The following is a 17287-nucleotide window of genomic DNA, read 5'->3' as shown; positions in this document are numbered from 1 at the left end:
TTTCTAGTGGCCATTTTACAATAAAAGGATTGAACCTGACCCTTGGACTTGTCATAAGTTTTATTTGACGTAGCCTTGGTCAGCCATTCCTTCAGTTTATGCATATATATATTTCACTGTCATTGTATCCTATATGATTATGTGACAAATAAACACAACAGATTGATTGGTCTACACATATATTACTGTACAGTGGAGTAGAGAAACTTACTTCACATGGGAAGAGGTATCCACCTTGATCTTCGGCCTCTCCGTAGATGGCTAAGTTGTCTAAAACTCGACCATTAGGTGTGCAACCAGGCTACCTCACATTCACATCTGTGAAGCTGGAACAAAAAAGACTGTGTATAGATTGACAAATGAAACACATTATCTGTTAAAGACAAATAATTGTAACTCAGGCCATGATCCTTACCAGCAGTTGTAGTCAACAACAGCTTGAAGAACAATGGAGTGCCACCGATTGTAGTAGGCTGGTGCATCCTCATGGGGAATGATGATGGGATTATGTGTGCTATCGATGGCACCTGCACACATTCTGCAAATCCATCTATTGTCTCCTGAAGACGTGCACCACTCGGCAGGTCAATGAAACATTTAAAAAGCCCTCTTCAATGTTCCAGTAACCTGGCATACCAACACATGCACAATGGTGACACCGACACCAAAAATACAACTGATAGATTGATAATCAGATGGGACGGCATACCACCACACAGCAGCGGTGAGTCTAAGCCAAGGTTCCTGAGGCTGTCACCATTTTGTTGCCTTGTGCCTCAGGGGTGGCTCAATGAGTTCCAAGTCAAAGTCAAAAGTGTTCTGAGACATACGAACATAACTCCACCACTCATCTTCATCAAAATTGTTGAGAATGTTACCCCAGAACACAGGCAGCTGTGGTCTCTCTCTCTCCACCCCCCCCCCCCACCCCCACACTATATTCTTCTATCAGATACCAGCGCGAGTTGACTCAGAGGAAAAAAATATCTCCATCTATGGCGTCTCTTTCTTCCTCAAACAGGTCTCTGCTTCTCTTCAATTTCTCCTCCAACGTATTTCTGATCACACAAACATGTTGCTCGCACAAATCCACCATTGTACGCATCAAAAAAGCTGAATACAATGCACAGCAAATTTGCTTGTGTTCAAAGAGTGGCATAAATGGTCACAGCTAGCATAAGCACCTCAAGTTCAGCCGCCATTATTATGTAGAAAGCAATATCCAATGTTTATGTTATACGTCTCACTAGACGCCGACGCTGTTACTTTACAAGTCCTGCCTCTTTTGTTCCTGCAATGTTGGTTTGGTGTGTAAAATGACACTCTGGCCCAGCCTTATGCTGAAGTTGTTCGGTTCAGTGTAAACAAGCAAAGCTGGCTTAATGACAGGTCTTCTTTACACAGGATCTCTGTGTAAAAAGGACTAATGATTCAATTCCATATTTATCAGACAAGTCCATCATTGTCTACAGTTTCTTCTCCAGTGCTCCAAGGGTTAACAAGTCCCGATGTAATGTGTTAAAATTATTTCAATTTGATCAGACTTGATAAAATATTGGGATTAATTACTGTGTTATGCCAAAGCATCAAGCTACAGAACAATTCCAACATGAAAAACTATATTACAATACTTCTTAATTGTTCATTTCCTTTTGGAATATGAAACAAACTGATTTCTGATTTAAGCTGAAAGTGGGTTGATAATGTAGTTTGGAACATTGGAGCAACTATTTTGCTGTTCATTTGTTTGTGTGATCTCTGCACTGATGCCAGGAAAGGAAGCTGGAAATAAGTCATTCAAATGATCACAAAGGGAATTAAAAGGAACAGTAACATGCCCTAAAAAAGTGTCTTTACACTGCCATTGAAACACCATATCTGTTAAAACTCCATCAGGTTGCCATGGGAACCCACATACATAATTGCCAGAAAAAGTTACTTTTGACTATTGGACACATATAAAGGATGTTTTCACAGCAATACTTGTGCAGCCACATCTATCAGAGCAGCAAATGCATACCTCCTCTTTTCCTTTCCACTCTCAAAAACATCTTCCTGTGCCAAACATATAGAATAAATGCTCTGTGGGGCTCTAATTCTGCAGAAAGATGGGGTGGGGGGGGGGGGGGGGGAGGGTAAGGAGAAAGGGAGATGGAGATGGAGGGAATGGATGCTAAATCAGTAGAATGAAACAGCATGCACTGCTGTTGAGGGAGCTGAAAGTTTTAATCTGCGTTCCCAGGTTTACCAACAGTTGCTGCCCCTGCACCATCAGACTTTTCAACAATAAAATCAATCAGGAACCCATTTAAGAACTCTTACTTTTGGCACTTTATTGATTTTTTTCCTCTGTACTACACAGTCAGTTTGTTTATATTTGCTCACATGTACATTGAGTACAGTTTTTTTTTGCACTACAATAAGTGGTAATTCTGCCTCGCCTACAAGAAAAAGAATCTCAGGGTTGTATGTGATGTGATGTATGTACTCTAACAATAAGTCTGCAATCCAAATCTGAAATCACCCTGCAAAAGGGGCTACAGCCTTTTATTGCTGTCCTCTGCTCTAGGACTGATATGAAGCTCTGACTTGGAAGTTGATACAATCCATCCTTGGAATTGCAATGTGAGCATAATTAGGGCAGAACAAAATGTTGTCCAGTTTTGCAGATTATTTGGACTGTCTGCACCCATTTGAGTACAAATTTATCTCCTCTGCCACACCAATATGAAATGTAACCATTCTTCACACAACTATAGCCATAATTTCTAAACAAAAATTCTTGGCAAATGAATCAATTTTAAAATGCAAGCACACATATTTCATAACCTGGAAAGCAAAGGCTGCAGATCATGCGCGATGACTGCAGCTAGCTGTGAAAATAAACTTATATCCTATTACTCTGGGCAACACAGCCATAGATCACTTGCTAACTGAGGACACTTGGTTTCCTTCATTCAATTATCACATTAAAACACAACTTCCACTTTGACTCTCACCCAACACTCATCTGTCCTCCTGCCATTGGGACAAAGTTGGTTTTGATGGTATTGTAGGAGTTTAGAAACAGTTACTTTTTGATTATTGTAGGAGTTTAGAAACAGTTACTTTTTGATTATTGTAGGAGTTTAGAAACAGTTACTTTTTGATTATTGTAGGAGTTTAGAAACAGTTAATTTTTGATTATTGTAGGAGTTTAGAAACAGTTATAGAAGGTAGAAAAAGCAAGGAAATAGCTAAAATGTTCTTTGTGTAAAATGGTGCATGAAAAAGTAGACAAGATAACAGAGGAATTTAAGGAGATATAGAAATATGCATGTACACACAAAGGGCTTGTTTAATAGGGGGTGGGGAAAGGAAGTGTGAGTACGGGATGGGAGAAAGTTGGAGTCAGTCAAGAGTCAGGCGAATAGGGAAAAGTGCCAAACCAATCCAAGAAGGATAAATGTAAGAAAAATGTAAGGGCAGGTGAATTGAAAAATGTATAAAAACAAAGAAGCTTCCTGCCCTCGGTGTACTTTCCGGAGGTAGGGGGAGAGTACCCGAACTTGCAATGTTGTAAATGTAAATAAATGTTCTTTGTTCTCAACTTTTGTCTCGAGCATATTTTGTGAACGTGAAGGCACTTCTCACAGTATGAAGATGGGAGAGCAGGGCTGGTTGCCCTGTTAGATTGGAGATTAGTGTGTACCACAATGTACAAGTTTTTAAACATGTCCAATGGTCAATTATGGTTGTCTTAATACCTGAACTAAACATCTGTTCTCAGCAGATATAAGAAACATTTCAACTGTAACAGAGTTAAAAATCTTTTAATAATTTTCATTTTCAATTCTGTATTTGTAAGTTTTATATCCATGAGTCACTTGTATTTGCTGTCATTTTAATAATGTTTCCAGTGGGAATGAGTTTGGTGGTGCACACCTCAAGTGCACCTCCTCAGCCCTCCCTTCCTGCTCCTCATTACACTTGCTACCTTGTTATGGGTAAGTGTGAGAAAACTGCTGATGGGGTACCTTAATGTTTTATTTGGAAAATGTGACAGTACAGACCTATCACCAATGAATATAGTTACAGTATCTAGAGTATGTAATGACTGTGCTTACAGTGATTGGCTGAGAGCTTAGCCACACCTACTGTCTGGGCCTTAAAGTGTTGTGTCCCTAGCCAGGTCAGATCATTCTGGACTGGTCGGCCACCTGTGAAGAGCTCCTGTCTTTTGCTAATAAAAGCCTTGGTTTGGATCAACAAGTCTTTGGTTCTTTCGACGAGCTCTACAATTTTATTAGCAAAAGACAGGAGCTCTTCACAGATGGCCGACCAGTCTGGAATGATCTGACCTGGCGAGGGACACAACCCTTTAAGGCCCAGTCAGTAGGTGTGGCTAAGCTCTCAGCCAATCGCTGTAAGCACAGTCATTACATACTCTAGATACTCTAACTATATACATTGGTGATAGGTCTCTACTATCACAGAGAATGAATTGTTTATGTTATCAATCTCAAATGTATATTGTTTATTGCTAATATTATTGTGTTTTGCAACTGTTATTTTATTGTTTTAATCATTAATGTAAGCTTTATGAACATTTTTATCTGAATTCTGTTCAGGTGCCATTACCATGTGTTGATCATGTGACACAAGATTTCATAGTGTAAATTCTGTTACTTTACAAGCTTGGGAGCAAAAGGGCAAAGAAAAAGAAGAAAACTCAGAAGATAATGATTGTATTATTTTGTCTTCAGAAAGATACAGGGTTTTCTCATCAAATGCATGATTGTAGCCAGTTAGTTTCTCTATGTAATTTTAACTCGCCAAGAGCAACTGTTTTCACCTTGTAAATGCAGTTATTTTTAAATAATTTAAAAAGATTTTAAAATGCAAAATGTTTTCCTGGGCAAATCTTAAAAGCTCTCGGCTAATACCATGTACACAAAGTTGAGTACAAATTGAAATGCTAAAATAAAGTATATGTGTGTAGTTGAGGAAAAGGATGAATGGGAGAGATACTGCTGTTACCTTGCTAAGGGAAAAAAAGGACAAAAAAGGAAGAAAACTCAGAAGACAATACTTGCATTATTTTGTCTTCAAAGTGAGAGTGAATAAATGCTGGAATACAGTTCTGCGAGTCATCTCTTCTACATCCTGTGCAAACTTGTTACACAACAAAATCAGAAAATACGGGAAACATCCAGCAGGTCTGGCTGCTTGTCGAGAGAGTGGAAAGAGAAACAGAGTTAATGTTTCAGGTCAAAGACTTTCATTAGAGACATTGCTCTTTTAAAGGAAGTATTTGGTAGATCTAACTCTTTTCTTTCTTTTTCTTTGGCTTGCCTTCGTGAATGAAGATTTATGGAGGGGTAATGTCCATGTTAGCTGCAGGCTCGTTTGTGGCTGACAAGTCCGATGCGGGACAGGCAGACACGGTTGCAGCGGTTGCAAGGGAAAATTGGTTGGTTGGGGTTGGGTGTTGGGTTTTTCCTCCTTTGTCTTTTGACAGTGAGGTGGGCTCTGCGTTCTTCTTCAAAGGAGGTTGCTGCCCGCTGAACTGTGAGGCGCCAAGATGCACGGTTTGAGGCGATATCAGCCCACTGGCGATGGTCAATGTGGCAGGCACCAAGAGCTTTCTTTAGGCAGTCCTTGTACCTCTTCTTTGGTGCACTTCTGTCTCAGTGGCCAGTGGAGAGCTTGCCATATAACACGATCTTGGGAAGGCGATGGTCCTCCATTCTGGAGACATGACCTACCCAGCGCAGTTGGATCTTCAGCAGTGTGGATTTGATGCTGTCGGCCTCTGCCATCTCGAGTACTTCGATGTTGGAGATGAAGTCGCTCCAATGAATGTTGAGGATGGAGCGGAGACAACGCTGGTGGAAGCGTTCTAGAAACCTTAGGTGATGCCGGTAAAGGACCCATGATTCGGAGCAGAACAGGAGTGTGGGTATGACAACGGCTCTGTATACGCTAATCGTTGTGAGGTTTTTCAGTTGGTTGTTTTTCCAGACTCTTTTGTGTAGTCTTCCAAAGGCCCCACTCAAAAGCTATAAAGAACCACATGGCACAAATTTATCTCCATTAAATCAAATTGTCTTGGAATTATTTCTGACACCATATTTCTATTTGGTCACATTCCCCTCATGTCCCCAACACATTTCTGTCACAGCCTTGAAGCTCCAGTACAATCCTGATATCTGTTGTTATCTCTCTGACTACAGGGCTTTTCTCTGGATGCGCCAGTTTGCTGCCACACAAAGTGTATGCTGGCAAGTCAATTAGCCACAATACATTGCCCTTAGAGTGGAGTTGAGTGGTAGAATCCGGGAGATGTTTATGGAAATGGGGTAGAATGTGGAAAAACAGGGTTATTGTAGGATGTGCATATGGGGGCTTGATGGGAGGTGCCAGTCTCAGTGGGCAGAAGGGCCTTCCTGTATAGAGTATGACTCCAAAAGAATATTGACAAATCAGGTTTTCATCAAGCTACAAGAATTTGAAAATTATCAACAGCATACATCTTATTTCACTGACAACAAGCCCTTTGAAAGTCTAATATGATTTGAGTTTGCCGATGATGTACGCCATTTTGCCATTCTGAGCAAGAAATATTTACAAAGATATTTTCAAATCAGTATTTACAGAGTTTCAACTTCAGTTAAACAACTGATTCCTTTCCCTTTATTTTGGTGTTACCAGTATTTACTGATCCCTCTCCAACCTCCCATTAATTAATCAACATTTCGTTGATTTTTATGAGAGATATTAGATTAGTTCTGGGAGAGTCCCTTATTAGGTCCGGATTTTTTTTTAAAGCTTCATGCAAAGTAGCTTTTATAGATCTAATGATAGTATTTTTTAACAATGATTCGCAAAATTAAAGTGTGGCTAAAATAAGGGTTCTGGACGGGCATTTTACAACCAGTAGTGGCTAAAAAAAAACGAATCATAAACCAATGCTACTTCCATTTTTCCAGTCACCTTTGTATAAATTTCAAATAGTCAAAATGCACCAAAACTATATACACAGGAACTAAATTAATTTAATATAATCAAATATGTGTGAAGAGGGGGGAGGACCCACTTCAATAACTCAACTAAATGACCATGGATTTTTCCATGCAAACACATTATATGAATCTTGGTTCAAAAATATGGATATAACTGATCCTTTAACACCTTGTGCCAGGGAAGTAATATAGTACCACATTTTCAAAAACCGGTATCAGCAAAGGTAAGAAGCAAACATGAAAATGTTTCATTGTTTTGATGCATTTGCTTGCATAACACAGGCATTTGAAACAGTTTCACTCTATCCTTCGCTGTGATTTGCTGTAAAGGTTACTGAAACCATGTTATTCTTGCATGTCAATCATGAGCTACAATGTAACATTTCAGAACAGAAACCATCATTTGTAGATGAAATATCGTGCCCTGGCGCCTGTTCAATGTTAATGGAAATCTGCAGTATTTATTTGCTGTAATTTTCTCCCCAGAGTTTTAAATCTCCCATCAACTTTCAGCAAAAGCTGGGAGCAAAGAAATCATCGACATTGGCGTCATTATAACTCTTCACCAAGCAGAATCAGCTGAGAGCATTTTGTCAAAGGGAAAGTCCTTGAGAAAATTGTGGCCACAAATTTGAAAACTTGAAGGTGAAATCCAAGAACTGAAAGTTATTTGAGGAATGTTGATACAAGGTAGAATTGGCCAGACTTAAACCTTGAATTTCATTATTATTGCTGTTGTTAGGCAACAGGCAACATCAGTGTTATTTACAATACAAATCATCCCGGGTAACAAACAAGTTCAATTTTACACATTCATTTTGATTTTGTCCATACGACAGGAAATACACAAAAATCACCCAATATGTAACCATACCTCCTCAGTCTTGTAATGAGTGGCATCAAAACCACTAAAGAGAAAGAATAATCACTCGAAGTGGAGAGAGGGGGGAACAAGTTCTGCCATTCACGGGAAAGAGCATATGTATGTAGGCCAGGCTTTTGAAGTTAATAATACAGTATTATAGGAGCTTGCTCATATATCTGGTTGTCCACAAGACGAGCGTTGATCACCCAGGAATGGCCAATAATGAGGATAACCAGTCCTGGAAGATAAGGAATGATCATTGCTACAATGGAATTTGGATTGGGATTCATGAAGGTGCAGATGGTGAGAAAGACTCCTAAAGGATCTCGTGTATCAGCAGCCTCATGTACATATGGAAGGTTTGGAACTAGGAGCTCAAGTTCACTGGTGGAACAAGCCAGATGCTGTGAAGTTACTGAGGTTGCAGGAGTGCAGGAGGTGAATCATGGACACCATCTCTCTGAAGTGACTCTTTTTTGCTTCTCATTCTCTTATTCGTGGGGGTACTGGGCTCATGGTGTCTAATTGTGCGCTTTACGGCAAGCAAAAATTGGCATATTTTGTGTTTTCATATACACGACAGTCAAGGCAGAGTCGGTGTCAAAATTGGGGGGCATTAGGGTAACTGTGGGTGGGGGCACAATCTGATGTTCAGAAGCTCGCTGGAGGGTGTGGTGCCTGCCTACCTACCTATCATGAACCTCCTCCATGCGCTGCTGCCATCACACATCCCCCTCCCTCCGACATAACACAAGCATGCTGCTTATATCGCATGGAGACTAGTGCAGCAGGTGGCGGGTCAAAATACCTCATTTGAGTGGAAATGACTGCAAACAGGTGGGGAGTGGGGGAATGCCCTTCCTCAGCACCACACCTGAGCCAAGGAATCATGAATCTTGAATGAAGCAAATGTATCAAAGACAAATTTATGCTTGTCTGGTCAAGTCAGATGGATTCCATCTGTGTCAGTGTTAAATAGTGACATCAGAAATCTTTAAAGCATTAAAAGAAAGTTAGTTAGAGGATGTTCAGTACAGGAACATCCGTTACTTCCTGCACTGACTCCACCTCTCCAGATTTTAAGCACCATTTCAAGTCATGTAAGATTGATAGATTTGTACAAAAGGCTATCAACAATAGAAATAAAATGGAAAAATATTTTATTTCTCATGTATATTTGAAAATATTGTGGATACAGTTATTAATTAACAATCACAAAAATAGGATTCTAGCATCTGCAGTTCTATCTACTGCAGTAGATCTATTTATTGTAATTGATCTAGTAAATAGATTCAATCTACCTTATATACTCATGTAATAGTCAAGTTTTGGGGACCAAATTTTAGGTCAAATTTGAGGGGTAAACATTTACACAGATACTACTTTTGACTGCAGAAAGTACCTGCAGTGTTCAAGGTATCTGGAGCTTGGATGGCAGGACTGGGTGGTAAGTCTGCGTTGGGCCATCAGGAACTCGGATAGGCAGGTGACAGAGGCGAGGATCCACAGTCAGGATGTTAGGCTCTGGAGGGCAAGCAGCCAGGATGAAGATCTGCAGTCAGGGCATCAGGAACTTGGATGGGTGGGCAGCCAGGATAAAGATATGTGGTCAGGACATCAGAAGCTCAGATTGGTGGGTTGCCAGGGTGAGGATCTGCGATTGGGGCATTGAGAGCTCCAGTGGGAGGGCAGCTGAGGTGACGAAAGGTGGTGGGGTATCAGGAGCTCGGATGGGTGGGTAGTCAGGGTGAGGATCCACAGTCGGGGCCTCGGGAGCTCTGGTGGGTGGGTAGCCAAGGTGAGAGTTTGCAGGTGGGGTATCGGCAGCTCAGATGGGCAAGCAGCTGAGGTGAAGGTTCACGTTCGGGGCATTGAGAGCTCGGATGGGCAGGTAGTCATGACTAAAAATAGGAGACTTTGACATGAGATTGGTTATATAAGATATCTACTTTGATATTTACATTTTTGAATTTAGACATACAGCACAGAAACAGGCCATTTCAGCCCATGAGTCCATGCCACCCAATTTACACTCCAAATTAACCTACACCCCGAGTACGTTTCTAACAGTAAAAGGAAACCAAAGTCCCCAGGGAAAACCCAGGCAGACACGGAGAACATACAAACTCCTTACAGACAGCATAGGATTCAAACCCTGGTCCCAATCACTGGCACTGAAAAGGTGTTGCACTAACCGCCACACCAACTATATTAATAGTTGTCTATTAAAGACTTGATTGTTCTAAAATACTTTTTTTTTTTTTTTTTTTCCTTTGGCTTGGCTTCGCGGACGAAGATTTATGGAGGGGGTAAAAAGTCCACGTCAGCTGCAGGCTCGTTTGTGGCTGACAAGTCCGATGCGGGACAGGCAGACACGGTTGCAGCGGTTGCAGGGGAAAATTGGTTGGTTGGGGTTGGGTGTTGGGTTTTTCCTCCTTTGCCTTTTGTCAGTGAGGTGGGCTCTGCGGTCTTCTTCAAAGGAGGTTGCTGCCTGCCAAACTGTGAGGCGCCAAGATGCACGGTTTGAGGCGTTATCAGCCCACTGGCGGTGGTCAATGTGGCAGGCACCAAGAGATTTCTTTAGGCAGTCCTTGTACCTTTTCTTTGGTGCACCTCTGTCACGGTGGCCAGTGGAGAGCTCGCCATATAACATGATCTTGGGAAGGCGATGGTCCTCCATTCTGGAGACGTGACCCATCCAGCGCAGCTGGATCTTCAGCAGCGTGGACTCAATGCTGTCGACCTCTGCCATCTCGAGTACTTCGACGTTAGGGATGAAAGCGCTCCAATGGATGTTGAGGATGGAGCGGAGACAACGCTGGTGGAAGCGTTCTAGGAGCCGTAGGTGGTGCCGGTAGAGGACCCATGATTCGGAGCCGAACAGGAGTGTGGGTATGACAACGGCTCTGTATACGCTTATCTTTGTGAGGTTTTTCAGTTGGTTGTTTTTCCAGACTCTTTTGTGTAGTCTTCCAAAGGCGCTATTTGCCTTGGCGAGTCTGTTGTCTATCTCATTGTCGATCCTTGCATCTGATGAAATGGTGCAGCCGAGATAGGTAAACTGGTTGACCGTTTTGGGTTTTGTGTGCCCGATGGAGATGTGGGGGGGCTGGTAGTCATGGTGGGGAGCTGGCTGATGGAGGACCTCAGTTTTCTTCAGGCTGACTTCCAGGCCAAACATTTTGGCAGTTTCCGCAAAGCAGGACGTCAAGCGCTGAAGAGCTGGCTCTGAATGGGCAACTAAAGCGGCATCATCTGCAAAGAGTAGTTCACGGACAAGTTTCTCTTGTGTCTTGGTGTGAGCTTGCAGGCGCCTCAGATTGAAGAGACTGCCATCCGTGCGGTACCGGATGTAAACAGCGTCTTCATTGTTGGGGTCTTTCATGGCTTGGTTCAGCATCATGCTGAAGAAGATTGAAAAGAATAATACCTAGTGTCGCTGAGAATATTCTCCCAGAATCACAGTGCGGCTTTCGCGCAAACAGAGGAACCACTGACATGGTCTTTGCCCTCAGACAGCTCCAAGAAAAGTGCAGAGAACAAAACAAAGGACTCTACATCACCTTTGTTGACCTCACCAAAGCCTTCGACACCGTGAGCAGGAAAGGGCTTTGGCAAATACTAGAGCGCATCGGATGTCCCCCAAAGTTCCTCAACATGATTATCCAACTGCACGAAAACCAACAAGGTCGGGTCAGATACAGCAATGAGCTCTCTGAACCCTTCTCCATTAACAATGGCGTGAAGCAAGGCTGTGTTCTCGCACCAACCCTCTTTTCAATCTAAAATACCAATTCCACACTAAATGGTTAATCAAAAATTAGTTCCCACATCTTATATATGCTTAAAACCCTCTGCACCAGAGACTAATTCTATTTGTTAATTTTTCACTGATGGAAGGGTAACAGAATGGGGTTTTTGAAATTGATTACTATTACTTAAGCTATACCAATAGAGAGCATTTGCATAACTCATGATGACCCAAAGTTCTCTACATGAGTGCAAATTATAGAGTGGTTTTGTTGTGATATTACACACAACAGCAATGGTGACCTGATCATTTGTTTTAATAATGTTAGAAGGACATTGGCTGTAATACTGAGGGGTTCCCTTGCTTGTATCCAGGAATGGCCATGGGATAATTTATGCCTAGCTGAGAAACTGTTTATACGACACCTACAGCACCGCAGCATTCCCTCAGGCAATGCCTAAGGAGTATCTGCCTTCGTTAAGAATGCATGTCTTGGTCTAGACTTATAGGCACACAGTCAACACTCAGGGAAAATGCTGAACGGATCAATATTGCCTTCACTTACTATGCAATTACACTAAATATGAACATTAATTTCTAGAAATAGCATGTTCAAATATTTGAGAATGGACAACAGAAAAAATGCAGTACTGTAAGTAAATGCTCATAGAAGAGAGGTATTACTTTTCTTTCTCCTGTTTTGATAATATAGTCTCAGCCCAGCAATGGAGAACAGGGTGAAAAAAGTGGGCTAGGGGTCCAATTATCTTGTAAATGCAGTAAAATACCCATTATCTGGAATTTAAGCAACCGAGAGCCTCAAGCAGCCAGCAAAAAAATCGTGGAAAATAGTGATTGAGGAATGATAATTCTGCTCAACTGAGTAGAAGCCCACTGATAACACTCAGCTCAGATTTGATGTTGCAGTATAGCTGACATTCACCTCTGGGCCATCCTTCATTCAGATTCTTGATGACCTTCTGTAGGACTGTGTCCTTTTTAGTTTCAGCTGCGACCTGCTTGGATTTCATGGCAGATCTGGGAAGAGATTCAGTGATCAGATTCACGTGGAGATTCACATCTATCTCTGTGGAACTTTCATTGTGTGTTTCACTCTGTGTCATTGCCCTGGATAACACATTGCTAACACAATAAGTTTCCCTGGTGTGTACACCAATTCAAAGTCATAATGATGTAGTTTCATCACCAATCTTTGGATTCTCGGCGACATTTCACTGAGGTTTTTCTTGATTATTGCTATTAATGGCTTGTGATCTGTCTCTGCCATGAATGTTGGTCTACCATACACATAACTGTGGAATTTCTCGAGTTCATAGATCAGACCCTGGACACTCTTTCTCGATCTGTGCATATTGATAATCAGATGTTGTCATCGTCCTTGATGCTTATGTGACTGGCCTCCAATCTTCTCCCACAGCTTGAAGTAGTACAGCACCTATTCCATCTTTTGAAGTGTATGTGGATATTTTTGTCCCTTTGGATGCAACAAAGAATGTCAAAAACCCTGGTTCTGTTAAGAATGATCTTCAGTCATCTCCATTCAGTGGTTGGCTGTCTACTTGAATTCACGTTTGTCCTCTAACAACTTCCTTAAGTACATTGCTTTGGAAGACAGGTTTGATATGAATTTACCAATGAAATTGATCATTCCCAGCACTCTTAATATGCCTTTTTGTCAGTGGGCATCTCTAAAATTGCTTTTACCTTGCTCTTGTCTGGCTCTGCACCTACCTCTGACAGTTTATCTCCCAGAAAGGTGATTTCCTTCACACCAAACTGACATCTTTTTCTCTGTTTAACTTTAATCCATACTTTTTACTGTGTTTTTGCACTTTGATGAGCCTCTCATTGTATTGATCCCCATAGGATCATGTCATCCATGTACACACATACCCCATTTATGCCTTCCATGATGTGCTCCATTGTCCTTTGGAACACTTCCGGAGCTGAGGAAATTCCAAAAGGCATCCTCAAACAGGAGTATCAGCCAAACGGTGCACAATATTTTGTGTTATCGTCATGCAGTTTTATTTGCCAGAAGCCCTGGGATGCATCAATTTAATGAAAAACTTTACACCAACCATCTCACTTGTAATTTCATCCCATGTTGGAATCTGATAATGTTCCCTCTTTATATTGGCATTCAAGTCTTTTGATCCATGCACAAGTGTAGGTCATTGTTCTTTTTGACACAAACCATTGAATTCATCCATTCTGTGGACTCCTCCACTTTCTTTATGACTCCTGGTGCCATCATTTGGTCGATTTTTTGCTTGAGCTTATCTTTTAGTGGCACTGGAACCTGCCTTGGGACATGCACTACTGGCTGCAAGTCCTCTTTTAACTGTATCTTATGGGTAAATGGTAGAACTCCAAACCCCTTGAAGGTGTCAGGAAATTGATCCAGTATTTCCTCTACGCTGTTCTCTGCATGGTCACTGTTAATGAGAAACACCCTCTTGACTAGGTTTAAGTTTTCACAAGCTTTGTCACCAAGCAGTGATTCATGTCCATCTGGGACTACTGTAAACCTGAGGTGGTACTCTTTATCTTTAACTTTCACCTTGAGTTTAAATGTACCTTTCATGTCGAGGCTCTGTCCATTGTAGGCTTTGAGCAGTACAGGATTTGCTTGGACATATGGCTTTATCTTCATTGCCCTGATGTTGTGCTCAGAGATCAAATTGACCTTTGCCCCTTTGTCTAACTTGAAAGGAATATTTGTTCCATTTGTATGCAATGACATAGTCCATTTATCCAGCTCAACACTGTTCACTTCCTGCACCACCATGCCTACAAAAAACATATCAATGAGAGCAGTTTCCTCTATAGTGTATACATGTTTACTTCTGTTTAGTTTCCCTTTGGAAAAACGTTGCTTTGATAGTGATTCTGCCCTTGTGCTTATTACAGGCTTTCCCATAAGCTGGGCTTTGGTTTGGTGCATATTTAGTGCCACATCGCTTACAATTGAATATCTCTCCATCTTTTTGTTGTTTCCTGTATCTTGTATTTTGTTTGTGTGTGTCCAGACACTGTGGCTACTACTATGCCTTCATTTTCACTGACTTGTACACTATCACTGAATTTTTTTGCATGCTGCAGAGCTAATTCACTGGCGTGGCAATCTTCACAGCTCCAGCTAAGGTAAGAGCTGTCTCTCGCAGCAACCTCTCTCACTTTCTTATCATTAATTCCAAACGCAATTTGATCATGGATCATTGAATCTTCCACCAATCCAGAATTACATGTTTTTGATCACTGAATCTTGCTTTTAATTTTAAGCCTGTTAAAAAAGAATCAAAGCTTTTGCCCTGCACCTGTGTGCGTAAGCGAAACACATACCTCTCGAAGTTTACTTTTTCCTTTGGTGAGCAGTGTTCATCAAACATCTCGAATACCTTGTCAAATTTACTCTGGTCTTCTTCCTCAGCAAAAATAAATGTGTTGAAAACCTCTAGAGCTTGAAATCCCACCAAGATAGGTATCAGTGCAATCTTCCATGTATCCTATTCGCTATTGATTCCAATGGCTTGCAGGTACAACATAAAGTTTGTTTAAACAGCCTCCACTCATGGTCGACATTTCCAGTCCATTTTACAGCCTTAGGACTTTTAAACTCTCCATATTTTCTCTGCTGATATCGACTGTTACTTACTATGCACACTTTGTGTTTCTTTTTTCTTTCACAACAGAAAATGGCTGTTTCTTCCATCCTTTGTACCATGTGATATTTCTTTTATTACAATAAAAGAAACTTGGATTCTTTTTAAAACAACTAGATTTATTATCAAGCAAACAGCACAAAGGACAGAACATATACATGCCAGATGTGTATGCTAATGTGGAGGCATCCATCTTGATGTATCCAAGATGCAACAGCATTCCCAAGATGTTACACCTCTGTTTCCAACTACTCCTGGTGGTGGCACTCTACACTATAATCGGAATCACAAATTTCTAGAAATACCCATGATATTGAAAAGTCATCATTGTCCGAGATTACAATTTTCTGGATGTACTTTTAGACCTCTGTCTCCTTCTTTAAAGATGTGTGTTCAAGTTGGAAACAATAACACAAAAGAAGATTCAATGAGATACACAAGTCAATAGTGGTATCCTTTGGATAAGTGGGTAAATAGCCTCTAGCTTTCTTCAGGTGGTAATATTCAGAGGAGTTAATCTATTCATCCTCAACAACATCAACAAGATTTGTACAGGACAGAAATTCATTCTCCATCACCAACAATAAGCATGGTGAATATTAAACTATATTAAATGTAAGGAATTCAGTCTTCAATATTTAAGTGTTTCCAACCATCAATATAGAAAAGAAAATACAATTTAGTGAAGGCTATATACAGACACCCACATCAAATAATGGTTCCATTAATTTCATGACAACCACATTTCAGAGGTGGATTGCAAATCACAGTGTATTTCATGATTATTGTGTGTGGCCAATGGGAAATTTCTATCCCTGATATCTAGTCAATTACCTCACTTTTGTTTGTGGCCCAATTCTCCCAGTAAATTGGCTGCCACACCCACTGACTTTATACCGGTAAATGTATCATATTGGTTTTGTGACATTGAAGACATTTTCTTTTGATCAGACTGTTTAGTGTTATTGCATTAGACTACTCCAACTGGCCTGCTTTCCAACAGTTTCCCAGATATGGAGCACTGAATTCCAACTATTAGTAGCTGGATAAAGGGAAACCAACAACACTATTTATTAAACATACTACAAATTCAATCATAATAATTATTACAGATGTAAACTCATTTTATAAAACAATAGAAAGTATCAGAGACCACATATGAGAATGAAATGCTTTCTCTTCCTTTTATTCCCACATATAAAATATCCTATTGCCTATAATTATAATTTCAATTAAGGGACAATATGACAAATGCCTGAAACAGTGAAGCAGCCAAGTGTGTGAGTTATTGGTCTATAAGACTGTAAGACATATGAGCAGATTGAGGCCACTTGGCCTATCCAGTCTGCTCCACCACTCAATCATGGCATTCCTTTTCCCCGTAACCTTTGATCCCCATACTAATCAACCTCCACTTTAAATGCATCAAATGAATTGGTCTCTACAGCTGTCGGTATTTATTCCAATTTACAGAGGCCCATTGACTTATTTCTAAGTACGGTCATTTTACCAATATTACCTCATGTGTGCCAGGGCAAAGACCAGTTCATGGGAATAGTGCTAGTTAACCACCAATGTTTAAGCAGAAGAGTTGCAGAAACAGTTTGTGCCAATTCGTCTGCAAAGTTATTGCAAAAAAGTTGATAAAACCTCACAAATTATTTACAATTATGATGCAAAAATAATTTTTGATCATTGGGATATTTGGACACCAAAGCATTTCTATTTGACTAGAGCAAACTGAGGGGCTGTTCAGTTCAAAAAACAGAAGCAACGAAATTCACACGAAGCCATCTGACACAAGGAAGAAAGAGCTTTGAAAAGCTGAGGCCAAAGACCAAAAAGTGTCTAGCACCCTCCTGAACTGACACAGGAGATGAAAGAATGACTCTGCCTTGACCAGAGTCAGCACTGTATAAGGTAATCAGTCAACTGCTCTCTCTGTGAGAGAAAAGAATCAGTGTCAGAACTCGAAAGGTCA

General features: G+C 40.8%; 1 protein-coding gene across 3 annotated transcripts in view; it reads right to left on the bottom strand.

The window, feature by feature from the left end:
- Positions 1-17287, bottom strand: part of cpe (carboxypeptidase E) — a 129805-nt gene that overhangs the window by 69686 nt on the left and 42832 nt on the right. The window contains exon 1 of one of the 3 annotated variants that reach the window (XM_069926135.1): positions 212-326. The exons of the other annotated variants lie outside the window; for them this stretch is intronic. The gene's annotated coding sequence lies outside the window, so the exon portion shown is untranslated. Of the gene's footprint in view, positions 1-211; positions 327-17287 lie in introns of those variants that run through there. 3 annotated transcript variants of the gene reach the window in all.

Source organism: Narcine bancroftii, chromosome 3, assembly GCF_036971445.1.
Source record: "Narcine bancroftii isolate sNarBan1 chromosome 3, sNarBan1.hap1, whole genome shotgun sequence".
Lineage (NCBI taxonomy): Eukaryota > Metazoa > Chordata > Chondrichthyes > Torpediniformes > Narcinidae > Narcine > Narcine bancroftii.
The sequence above is the reverse complement of the archived record's forward strand: the minus strand, read 5'-3'. Positions and strand labels throughout refer to the sequence as shown.